Consider the following 13247-nt stretch of genomic DNA (forward strand, 5'->3'; position numbering starts at 1 on the left):
ATGGACGTTTTCTAACTATTCTTTCATGCTTCCAGGTTCATAGGGATCATCTTCCAGCTTTTATGAAGTGTTTTTGTTCCTAATGAGTCAAAAACAAAGTATAAATCATAGAGTTTAGGACCTGTTTGACCACCCGACTTCGGACTAGAGTGTTTTGGCCTTCCTTTTAACATTATCTAGTTTTTTGAGTGAATTATCAACAAATCCCTGTTGGACCCGATCTAAATCCAAGCGGTGTTGTTTTACTGGACTTCTGTGCTCATCATGGATTGTCCATAATTAACACCAAGTTCAAGCATAAAGGTGTCCATGTGAGCCTTTAGCACCAGGATACCTTGAGTTGCAGCTAAAGGATCAACTTTGTTGTTGTTTCATCTGACCTGCGGCCGTATGTCATGGACACTCGGGTGAAGAGAGAAGCAGAGCTGTCAACTAACCACTACCTGGTGGCTTTGATGGTGGGGGAGGATGCTGGTCAGACCACGTTGTGAGGGTCTGCTGGGAACTCCTGTCAGAGTAAACTTCAATTCCCACCTCTGACAGAACTCCGAACACGTCCCGGGAAGGCGGGAGACATTGAGTCCAAGTGGGCCATGGTCCTTGACTCCTTTGTCGAGGTGGCTGACCGTAGCTGTGTCCACAGAGTGGTTGGTGACTGTCATGGCGACAACCCCTCCACACGTCTGCTCACACGAATGCGTTGGACTGTTTGGACACTGCCTCTCTGTTCAAGGATCATCATGTTCCTAGTCACATGGAGATTCAGAAAGCAGCGTCATTCCTAAATCGCCAGGTCTGGGCTCGTTCGGCCCCTCTCCTGTACGTGACGGGGGAGCATGTGAAACCTGACCGCCTCAGGGCTCTCTTGTGAAGTAGTGCTCACGACTCAGAGTGCTCGCGATTTCTCCATTATGGTACCCTATTCTGCTGAATGGGCTGCCTTTCAGCGCTGGTGCAAGGAGCAGCAAGTAGACCCCCTTCCATGCCTGTTAGCCATTTTATCCTGTCTGCAGGTTGATGAAGGTGTAGCCTTCAGCGCCATTAAAACTTACGCTGCGGTTGTGTCCTCCAGCCATCAGAGGTTTGCACACAGATTGGTTTTTACCAACTCACCCCTCTGGAAATGTAACGTAATGTTTACGTTAACGTAAAGGGCCCAGGAGATAAGGTATACAAAAAGAATTGTGTAGGCGCAGGTGCACTGATGCATCAGTGGGTCAACACATTTTTCTATTTATTTTAATATTATTCATTACACACAGACCTGCATATTTCAAATATTTATTTTATTTCTTTCAATTATAATAAATTTTATTATTTTAATTACATTTTGATGATTATAATTGAGAACTAATTAAAATCTATCTATATCAGTCTGTGTGTAATGACTGAATCTAATATAAAACTTTCACTTTTAAATGGAATAACTGAAATAAATCAACTTTGATTGTGCACAGAAATACGTGCATATGTACACCTACACATACATCCATGGTCCTAAAGAAATGTACATGTGCTACAGAAAATCCACTGCCTGAAATGAATGACTAAATACGCCTAAAATGAAACAAGATTCATTTGTGGAGTCCAACTGTCGCCAGGAATGAGACCGACTCACTGCCAGCAATGCGGACCGAGCTTTGCCACCGATTATACAGATACCTAACGGCCCCCATCAATGGGCCTGGTACCCCGTAGTCCCACAAACACTCACCCCTCCCCTCGGGAATCTTCACTGGTTTTGGATCCACTGAAACCAGAAACCCACATTCCCAGAGGAAATGAGACAGCGCTAAACACCAGTGGTTGTTTTCTAGGTCCAAACGTCTTTTGTTGTCTGTGACGTCAAACGGTGGTTTTCTTTTTGGGGCTCAGGTGGTTTGCCTTAAAGCCGAAGTGGTAGCAGCCTGCTGTTTCTCCTCTGATGTTCTTGAGCAGAGAACCTCTCACACCAGCGGTGCTCTGTAGTAAGATGTGTGAGGAACCAGGGAAGTCTGGAAGTGCAGTGGTTCAGAGAGACAGGCAACTGGACGGTCCAGTCGTTGATTTTGGACCGAGCCGCGTTATTGGTGGTGGTTTTTAGACAAATGCGAGAACCATTTTATTCATTTATTTTTTCATTATTTTTGTAGCTAAACTATGTTAGAGCCTTAAAAGGCATTAAAATGTTTTAAGCTAGCTTATTTTCCACATTTAGTACCTTGGCTTTAACGAGCAAGTCACCCCCTACAAGAAACTTACTTCACTCCCACTTCATGTTTGAAAAATGCAACAAATGCTGTTGTCTGGCAGACGGAGAGGTTAGAGCTGCTAACAAATACACACAAACAGCCTCACAACAGCATTGTGACATCATAATGTACCAGCTAACGTCATTGTGTACCTCTTAGCCAATAGCAGTGGCGGATTTGAATTCAAATTTAGTGCAGAGTTTTTACCTGACGACGGCGCAACACTGACAGTTTAGGCAGAATATTTAAATTTTAACTAAGATGCACATTTAGACACACATTTATGTAGTTTATCAGCAAAAAAGGTTGATTTGTGGGTGACTTGCTCTTTAAAGAAGCAAGCATTTCTAACAACTCTGAAGCAGCTGTATGCTTGTGTAGTGGAATATAGTTGATATATTCTTTACACTTTTATTATGTCCAGAGATTAATCTATGAACTGGGCTCTTATAATCAGAAGAGGTAGTTTTTACTTCAGGGAGTTTTATTCAAACACTTTGTATTGACTTAGAGACAAGAAAAGAGAGAGTTGGGATCGTTTAAGAATCTTTAATTTCTGTAATTATAAATTCAAACAATCACCAGGACTAACTCTATGCATATGGATTTGAATGTTGAAGTGTTGGTGTGTGTGTGTGTGTGTGTGTGTGTGTGTGTGTGTGTGTCAGTTCAGAATCTCGAGCTGATGCAGGCGAGTCTGAGTGTAAGGTGTTTTGACTACGCACCACAAGGACTTCAGGAGGAAGTAACATAAAACGCCATCTGTGTCGGTCTACGTACCGTTTCGGAGCCTCCCGGGTCAGATCAGGAATTTCAGGTCCTAGGACCTTCCTTGGTACCGGAACGGATGAAACAGCGTCTGCAGCACGACAAAACCCGTCTGCGGATCGCCTCCCGGTAGCAGCGGCAGATGTCAGCGCGTTCAGCTTTTATTTTGAAGGAACCGTTGTCTTGTTGTTAAAACGACAGAATTTTCCAGCTTGACAGTTCTCAGCTTAAAAGTAGAAAATGCAGCTGGCCAGCCTGCACTTCACTTAGCGATGATGGTTTTGAGAGCTGGTTGGAGCTACGTTGAAACTCCGTTGGAACTGGATGGAACTGAGATGGAACTGAAGTTAAAATGGCGTTGCTCTGTTTTATTAACTTAGTTGTTTACAATTCTTAGCCAATCGGAGTGGACGGATTAAATAAACACTACAGAACTCTGCCCCTTAACAGACCGGAGGTTCTGATTGGAATGAGCGAACAATGTGTCATGATGTTTACCTTATGTGAATCAGTGTCTGGCAGCTCTCTCCTGCTCCGGCTCGCGTTAAGCTTGCTCTGCTTAACGCCCGCTCCGTTGGAAATAAAACCGCTATTCTGAAGGATTATTTCTCTGATAAAGACCTGGACATTTTTTGTATTACGGAGTCCTGGATCCCCCCCGGTGAGTCCGCTCTACTAACTGAACTTCTTCCTCCTGGGTGCTTGGTGCTGAACTCTCCCAGGCTTTCGGGCCGCGGGGGAGGATTGCTGACTATTTTTAAAGGGAATATCCCCTGCAAGATGATATCCTTCACCACCATCATCAATAGTTTTGAACTGATTACTTTCGAACTGGGTAATACCCATCCAGTCCTTTGTGTGCTTGTTTACCGCCCCCCTAAATTCAATAAGGACTTCATTGAAGAATGGTCAGAACTTTTGGCAGAAATAACAACAAAATACGAACGAGCCCTGATAATGGGTGATTTTAATGTCCATATTTGCTGTCCTGCCAAGCCTCTTGTGAAAGATTTTACTGATACACTTGATTCTTTCGGTCTTAAGCAGGTTGTGTCGGTTCCTACCCACAACCAGTCTCATATTTTAGATTTAGTGATGTTTTATGGGATAAATGTTAATAATTTGTCTGTTGACGAAACTGTCATTTCTGATCATTTTCCAGTTTTGTTTGATTTTGATTGTCCGGTGAGCTTAGGTAAAAGGTCTGTGGTGCTGCGCCAGACACGGGTTATTACCCCGGCTACAGCTGATAGATTTTGTGCTTCTTTCACTGAACTGCCGGCCTCCACTCTATTTTACACGAATCCAGATGATGCTTTGCGTGTTTTTCACTCAGCCTGTCTCATGGTGATGGATACCATTGCTCCTTTAAAGGTTAGACGCCCTAAACCAAAATTTGACCCTTGGTTAAACTCTCACACACATGAACTCAGACGATTATGCAGAAGGTGTGAACGCAAATGGAAGAAGGATAAACTATCCATTTCCCATGAACTTTTTAGAAATGCACTGGATGAATATCAGAAAGCAGTCAGGAATTCTAGAAATAAATACTTTGCCAGCATTATTTCTACCCATTCTGGGAACCAGAGGGCTTTATATAAAACCCTAAATGCAGTTTTGTCGAGTGATTACTCTCCTACGGTTGCAATCACAGATGATCTCTGCTCCCAATTTTTAAGTTTTTTCCTTGATAAAGTCTCCAATATTAGGAGTCTAATCATTTCCCCTGGAGAGGTTCTGCTACCTGCATCTGTTTGTACCGGACGCTTTGACCATTTTGAGCCGATCACACTGCCTGCCTTGGAGAGATTAATATCTTCCATGAAGCCATCAGGCTGTCCTGATGACATTGTACCAGCCAGACTCTTCCAGGAGGTTCTTCCAGTGGTAGCCCCTCATGTGCTCAACATTATTAACTCCAGCCTTGTTTCGGGAATTATACCCTCTGTTTTTAAACATGCCGTGCTTCAACCACTACTGAAAAAATCAGGCCTAGACCCAACTGACCTCGGGAACTTTCGCCCCATTTCAAAGCTCCCCTTCTTGTCAAAAGTGATGGAAAAGGTGGTTTATAATCAAATTATGCCACATCTGAACAATTTTGGGGTCTTGGATAAATTCCAGTCTGGTTTTAGACAATATCACAGCACAGAATCCGCTCACATCAGGGTTTTTAATGACATTATTTTAGCCACTGATTCCGGTTCCCATGTTGCCCTGGTAATGTTGGACCTCTCAGCTGCATTTGACACAGTTGACCATGACATTTTATTGTCCCGCCTTGAGAATTTGGTCGGTATTAAGGGATCCGCGCTTGACTGGTTCTGCTCCTACTTTGATAACAGGTCTATTAGAGTTAGAATGGACGACTGTTCATCTCCCTCTGCTGCTCTTCCTTGGGGCGTTCCACAGGGGTCTATCCTCGGCCCCCTTTTATTTAGCATTTATATTATTCCACTGGGACTAATCTTCAGGAAGTTTAACATTAACTTTCATCTTTATGCGGACGACTGCCAGATTTATGTTCCATTGAAGGCTTTTACCTCCATCCAGCCGCTCCTTGACTGCCTGAGTGAGGTTAAGGACTGGCTGTCAGCAAATTTTCTGCTCCTGAATGATTTTAAGACCGAGTTTATTGTTTTTACTCCTAATGGCTTGTCTTCCTCCGCTCCTGATTTTTCTGCTCTTCCTTTTAAAATTAGTCAAACAATTGTTAATCTTGGAATTAAAATGGATGTGGCTCTAAAAATGGACCCTCACGTTAATCAAATGGTTAAATCATGTTTTTATCAGCTGAGACGTCTTTCCAAACTAAAACCCATTCTGAATCGGCGCCACCTCGAGACAACCATTCACGCTTTCATCACCTCAAGGTTGGACTACTCCAATGCAATTCTGTTTGGCATTTCAAAAGCCGCATTATCTCGCCTTCAGCTGATACAAAATGCGACAGCAAGATTTCTGACCAATACTGGCCGTCGGCAGCACATCACTCCCATTTTAGCAAGACTTCACTGGCTTCCTGTGCACTACCGTATACGTTTTAAAATTTTATTGTTTGTTTTTAAGGCACTGAATGGCTTAGCACCACCCTACATATCCGAGTTACTCACTCCTTATGTGCCAGGCAGGACTCTCCGTTCAGGTGACCTACACCTATTAAAGATTCCCCGTCAACGCTGCAAAACCCGTGGTGAACGAGCTTTTTCTGTCTGCGCTCCAAAACTCTGGAATGATCTCCCGCTGCATATCAGACTCTCCTCCTCCATTGGGGTTTTTAAGTCTCACTTAAAGACTTACTTTTATTCTCTTGCTTTTATTACCTAGCTATTTTATCGATGGTTTATTTACACTGTTCTTTTACTGATTTTATTGACTTCTCATTGTTGGTTCTTTGTGTTTTGCTCTAGTTGTTTTATTCTTTTATATTATTCTTTTAACCTTATATGTTTTTACCCCTGTACAGCACTTTGGTCAGCTCACATGCTGTTTTTAAATGTGCTTTATCAAATAAATGGAATGGAATGGAATGGAATAGTTAGTCCTGTTATTCAATAAACACATAAATCATTACATTGATTTCACAGATCAGTCACCTGATTATTATTGACTAACATTTGTTTTGATTAGCTTTATTAGAAATAAAGTTCTTTGATTAATTAATGAAAAGCGTTCTTCGTCCTTCTTCAGTCTTCTTTCCTGGAATGTAAACACCAAATTAAGCACACGACCTTGGCAATTCGTGCACACTGTTACTGTGGAAAAGGGTAGCTGTTAAGGGCAGAAAATAGCATGTTCATAACGCTACACTTATTAGTATCAAGAAAACATCACGTTCATCGTTTCTAAAACAAACTCCAAAATCTTTTGTTAATCAAAAGATGAAGTCCACGGTTTGCACTTAGCAGTCTCAAACGCTCTCTATCATCTTTGAGCTTACAACAAATGGCTGTCCAAATTAGATTTTGAGCATTCAAGGACAATGTGGGGAGGATAACTCATGTATTGTAGTGTAGGTCAGGAGAATAGTTTCAGTAATAAACCTGCAGAACAGTGAGGACGTCCTTTCAGAGGTAAAACAGGAAGTGACTTTCAGGATGAGCTAATCTTTTGTCATTACCTGACTTACCGTCAGGAGGCCTCTGCCTGGAGCTGAGATAACAAAAAGACATCCATGAACACTAAAATTTAAAGAACTTTTTTTTTTTTACATCCGAGAAAAAGCCATCCTTTGTTACTCGGGGAAATGTCAGGGATGTGCTGTCCCTTTGTCTGAGACCATATAAAACCGGTGGCTCACACCAGACATCCAGAGGAGAAAAATCAATAAACATTCATGAGAGAGAGAAATATTGACCGTGCCGCTTGTAAGCTGTTGGTGAATGAGATGAAAGGCTTGACTCCCCACTTCTCCAGAAGAAAAGGTGCAGCTTTCTGAGTGTGTTAGATAAGGTGATCTATTCTGCTGACTGAATATATGCTCAGGTGCACATCTGGACACGAGCAAATGAATACCAGCCTCCAGAGTTCTGGATATCAGAACAACGCTAAAATAATCTGAGTTCTAAACTGTTCTGTACAACAGAAGGCAGCACCCTTAAGGTAGCCTTGACGCCTTGCAGTAAGAAGGTTGCAGGTTCAAATCTTGCTTTCACAGCCTTTCGGCACAGAGTCAGCATGTCCTCTGCATGCATGGGTAGGATTTCTCCAGCTCTGGTTTTCTCCCACAGACCAAATTCATGGTGGGGTAACTGTGTGTGACTGGTTGAGCGTGTCCCTTTGATGGGGAGCTGTCCCCGTCTCTCGTCCAATGACGACGGAGATAGACATCAGCTCACGGTGTCTCCAGTGAGGATGAGGCGGTTAAAGAAATACTTTGCAACTTTTTCATATTTTTAAATGTTTTTTTTTGAGCCAGTGTGTGCTAAAATGACCTTTTTACAGGGTTAATAAAATGCCACCCAGCCCCTAACGCCCCTGTGGCCAGAACGTTCCACTTGCAGCTTCAGAGTGGCCGGCCGCTCTGCTAGGATTTAAAAACAATGGAGCTGACATACCTGGTGCTGCACTCAACTTCCAGCACGTTTCCTGCATGTTTTAGATCATGAACACAGCTGATTTGTTTGATTTAGTGATGAATCGCTCCTGCAGACACTAATGAAGACTAGGAGATATTTCAGCTGTTGGATTAAGATGTTTAAAAAGATGAGCAAGGAGACAGCCACTAGGGGGTGCTAAAGGCAAGTCAAAACTGCCTAGTTCCTCTTTAAAATAATGGATGGATGCATTTAGAGGAAACACAGAAATAATGTTCTTTTAAACTAAAAACCGTGACTTCACTAGGTTTAGGTCAGAATTATTATGTCTACCTGTCCTCTGGCAGCAGAGAGAACATGAGGTCTGGGTGTCGTGCCTGAGCAGTTTACCTCTGCAACAGGAAGGGTGTGAGACACTTCTGCTGCATGGAGCTTCTTTTTTAAACCTTGAGACTTGTGTAAGTGAAGTTGAGGCATGGCTTGCAGCTAATTTTCTTTGTTACTTTTCTTGTCCACCCTTTGAGGGTGGTGGAAAGCGCTATATAAATACAACTTGATTGATCGATTGATTGATTGGAGGAGTTTATCGTGTTTGAGGTGTGATAGATGGCAACAGCTATGGTGATAGAATGGACAGTTAGTGGCAAACAATGGGGGGGGACACCAGCAGGACAAAATCACAGTAATCATTATTAAATAAATAACATCACAGAAGACAGTGTGTGTGTGTGTGTGTTGATGGTTTTACCACTACAAGTGGCTGTGAATATGTTGCATAAGGTGAGGGAGGGGCTGCCCTGCAACAACCTAGGCCCTAGTAGAGCCAGAGGGTGTCTGGGGGGCCCCAGGGGGCAGAGACAAGCTAGTGGCTGGAGGAAAGAGGGACACCAGGGGGAAACAGGCCACGAACCCCCAGCCTAGCACTCGATCAACGTCCACGATGCAGGCGGAGGCAATGCCACACCTGCACCCAAAGGAGAGAACCAAGCTAAACCGGCACCAAACTTTGAGAGAACAAAGCTTTTGTGTTTCTGGAGAGGATTTACGTTCCTGATCATGTTTGTTTGTTACCATCCAGGCTCAGTTAGTCAAGCAACAAATTAGCTGCAACCGGTGGATCAAGGTTCTCAGGGGACCGTTGTTTAAGTTTGTGTAGCAAACTTTTAACGCCAGTTAGAGAGATGAGAAAACGCCACAGAAAAGGGCATCACAACAAGTCTAAATGGAGTTATTAATGATGTTTCTGTGAAAGCAGCATAAATCATCATCCTTCATGCTGTTTGAAAAATGAACAAAATGATTTTATTGAAAACAAATAGGCTCTATTTTACAGGATAAATGTAATCAGGTTGAGCAGTGAGAAAACAAGCAGCATGAACACTTTCTCCTGAGGATTTTTGTGTTTTAGGAAACAGAAGTGCTGCTTCCCCTGCAGGTTTGTTGGTGACAGGACCAATCCTGTGCTTCTGCTTTAATCAACAGCTCTGTGAACACACAGCTGTCATTATCAAAGAGGGTTCGTCTCTAAACCGCCATCAGTCCCCCAATGGCTACGCTTTTCCATTTTCTGCTCTTACAGAGTGAGACGCTGAGATTAAAAAGTCTTCATGGATGAAAGCTCTGGGTTTCTGGATTATTCTTCTCTGAGTGACACCTGTCCTGATGTGTGCTTGTAATGCAAATTTAAGAGGATTGTTAAAAAGCGTCGTTGTCCACCTGCACCCCAACCACGGTGACCAATTTTCACCAGCTCATGCCTTCCCTTAAGCTTCACCCTCCAATTAGTTAAATCAAATGCTGCTCAGCAGTTTCTGCAGACCTCTGTTTCAGCGATGGAGAGGACAGAGGAATAACGTCACAGCTCAGTAGAGCAGGAGAGCGTGGTCTGGGCCTCTCTGCTAAGACTGCAGCCCCCGTGACCTGACCCTGGATAAGGGTGGGAAAATGTCTTCGTCGTCTTCGTCTTCCTCCGCTTATCCGGGTCCGGGTCGCGGGGGCAGCATCCCAACTAGGGAGCTCCAGGCCGTCCTCTCCCCGGCCTTGTCCACCAGCTCCTCCGGCAGGACCCCAAGGCGTTCCCGGACCAGATTGGAGATGTAACCTCTCCAACGTGTCCTGGGTCGACCCGGGGGCCTTCTGCCGGCAGGACATGCCCGAAACACCTCCCCGGGGAGGCGTCCAGGAGGCATCCTGACCAGATGCCCAAACCACCTCAACTGGCTCCTTTCGATCCGGAGGAGCAGCGGTTCTACTCCGAGTCCCTCCCGAATGTCCGAGCTCCTCACCCTATCTCTAAGGCTGAGCCCGGCCACCCTACGGAGGAAACTCATTTCGGCCGCTTGTATCCGCGATCTCGTTCTTTCGGTCATTACCCAAAGCTCATGACCATAGGTGAGGATTGGGACGTAGATCGACCGGTAAATCGAGAGCCTGGCTTTCTGGCTCAGCTCCCTCTTCCCCACGACAGATCGGCTCAGCGTCCGCATCACTGCAGACGCCGAACCAATCCGCCTGTCGATCTCCCGATCCCTCCTACCCTCACTCGTGAACAAGACCCCGAGATACTTAAACTCCTCCACTTGAGGTAGGACCTCTCCCCCGACCCGGAGGTGGCAAGCCACCCTTTTCCGGTCGAGAACCATGGTCTCAGATTTGGAGGTGCTGATCCTCATCCCAGCCGCTTCACACTCGGCCGCGAACCTACCCAGCAAGAGCTGAAGGTCAGAGCTGGATGAAGCTAGGAGGACCACATCATCCGCAAAAAGCAGAGACGAGATTCTCCTGCCACCAAACTCGACACACTCCACACCACGGCTGCGTCTAGAAATTCTGTCCATAAAAGTGATGAACAGAACCGGTGACAAAGGGCAGCCCTGGCGGAGTCCAACCCTCACTGGGAACAGGTCCGACTTACTACCGGCTATGCGGACAAAACTCACGCTCCTCTGGTAAAGGGACTGAATGGCCCTTAACAGAAAGCCACCCACCCCATACTCCTGGAGCGTCCCCCACAGGGTGCCCCTGGGGACACGGTCATAAGCCCTCTCCAAATCCACAAAGCACATGTGGATTGGTTGGGCAAACTCCCATGCCCCCTCCATCACCCTTGCAAGGGTAAAGAGCTGGTCCACAGTTCCACGGCTAGGACGAAAACCACATTGCTCCTCCTCTATCTGAGATTCAACTATCGATCGGACCCTCCTCTCCAGTACCTTGGAGTAGACCTTTCCAGGGAGGCTGAGGAGTGTGATCCCCCTATAGTTGGAACACACCCTCAGGTCACCCTTCTTAAAGATGGGGACCACCACCCCGGTCTGCCACTCCCTAGGAACTGCCCCCGATGACCATGCAATGTTGCAGAGACGTGTCAACCATGACAGCCCTACAACATCCATAGCCTTGAGATACCCAAAAATGGATGGGAAAATGGATGGATGAAATATATCTAGGGAACATTTTTATTTCAAGCTTGTATTCTATTCATGAAGATGTTGTGAGATATGTTAGCACAGTGAGAATGTTCTGTGAATAACAACTCTCAGCTCCAAACACATGGGATTTAGCGCAACATCTGCAAAACCTGAGTTCTAGCCATTGCTGTGTCTAAGCAGGTAGACTAGTGGTGGCCATCTTGATCCCACTCCAAAGGTTATAGATGAATGTATAATGATCATATTATAAAACCCATCCACCACTGATATTTAACACCTGAATAGTCAGGAGGACCAGGAGAAACCAGCATGTTTCTGACAGAGCAGGAATATCAAAATGCCCCTTTTCACCTCAGAGCTGAATGTTCTGGGGAAAAAGAAAAGAAAACAGACTTTATGTTTATGTCGCGGGGCGTTGGCTCAAGTGACACCAACAGAACGTCAGAAACGAGAACGACTGCAGACGTTTCTGAGGCGTGAAAGACTTTACCCGTTCAACCAGCGAATGTACTTACTTAAAGGAAAATGTGACAGCTAGAACAACATGAAAGTGTGAAATACTGAGCTCATGTTTATACGGAGTCTGCTAAAAGCAGCCACACAGGAAACCACTTTAATTAGCCCAGGTGAAATGTTAGCATGGACAGCAGCTCGTAGGTGCCGATGAAGCGCATCAGCTGATCCACTAAAGCTGCCGCTGCGGTCAAAAAGAGCCAAACACCCATAGCTAGTGTGTTTATTGTTTCCTGCACTCGTTACACGTTTTCACTACAGAGCACGGGACGGTCAACATGTGATCAGTTTAAATGTCGTATCTGATTCAGGATGAGTGAAACGTGACACTACCAGCACTGGTCTTATAGAAAAACAAACAAAAACAAGGCGAGAAATAAATATTCACACTTTACAACAAGTCTCAGCTGCAACAGAACTCAGGTTATTTAGTGGCGCTCCCCGCTGGTCTGGTTAGCCTGACATCGGGACGATTTGGGAGGGAAAACATTTTAGTTCATTTTTACTAAACATTTATACGTTAAAGCCACTAATGTGTGTAACTGCGGAGTTCAGATGAGTCCAGCAGGCGTTCATCAGTGTTAAATAGTGGTTTGACGCTGTTTAGTTAAAAGGCTCTCTCACTATAACAATTAAGTTTGAAACTGTTGAGTGATTTTAGCTCATTTGAAAACTACTTTGAAAAATTGTTCAACTACAAACGGCTCATCTTTATAAATGTCAATTAGTGAATTGGCTCCTCTGCACATTTGGATGCAGAAATTTATGTGTAAAACTACAAATAAACTGGGATTAAATTTGCACTAATTTCCTTTAATCCCATTTTCTGAGTTGCCTAAACATTCCTCTCTTAACCATTCCAAGCATTTGTTTTAAATTTTAACCAGAAGCATCTGTAAAATTTCACCAACTGGAACAAGCTGATTACATTCACGAGAATTAAAAAAGAATATTGAATATTTTCTGTTATTTCCAAAGGAAAATCTAATCTGTAATTTCACATGTGGAGTGTTCTGATTATGAAGTTTTTAACTAGAAATCTAAAACTGTCCTCTTGAGCAGAATTAAGAATGAAACATCTTCGAAGGAGTGTTGTTGTTTTTTTACCGGTTTGGAGGAAGTTAGTAAACTTGACCTAGAGACTTCAGAAGTGGCTTTAACCTGATGGATCACTCTTCTGCTACTAACATTTTAGATTCCTCCATAAATTCAAAGCAGAAAACAGAGACAATCACATTGAATCTGCGGTGGGATGCATCTCCTCT

Source organism: Nothobranchius furzeri, chromosome 11 (assembly GCF_043380555.1).
Source record: "Nothobranchius furzeri strain GRZ-AD chromosome 11, NfurGRZ-RIMD1, whole genome shotgun sequence".
Taxonomy (NCBI): domain Eukaryota; kingdom Metazoa; phylum Chordata; class Actinopteri; order Cyprinodontiformes; family Nothobranchiidae; genus Nothobranchius; species Nothobranchius furzeri.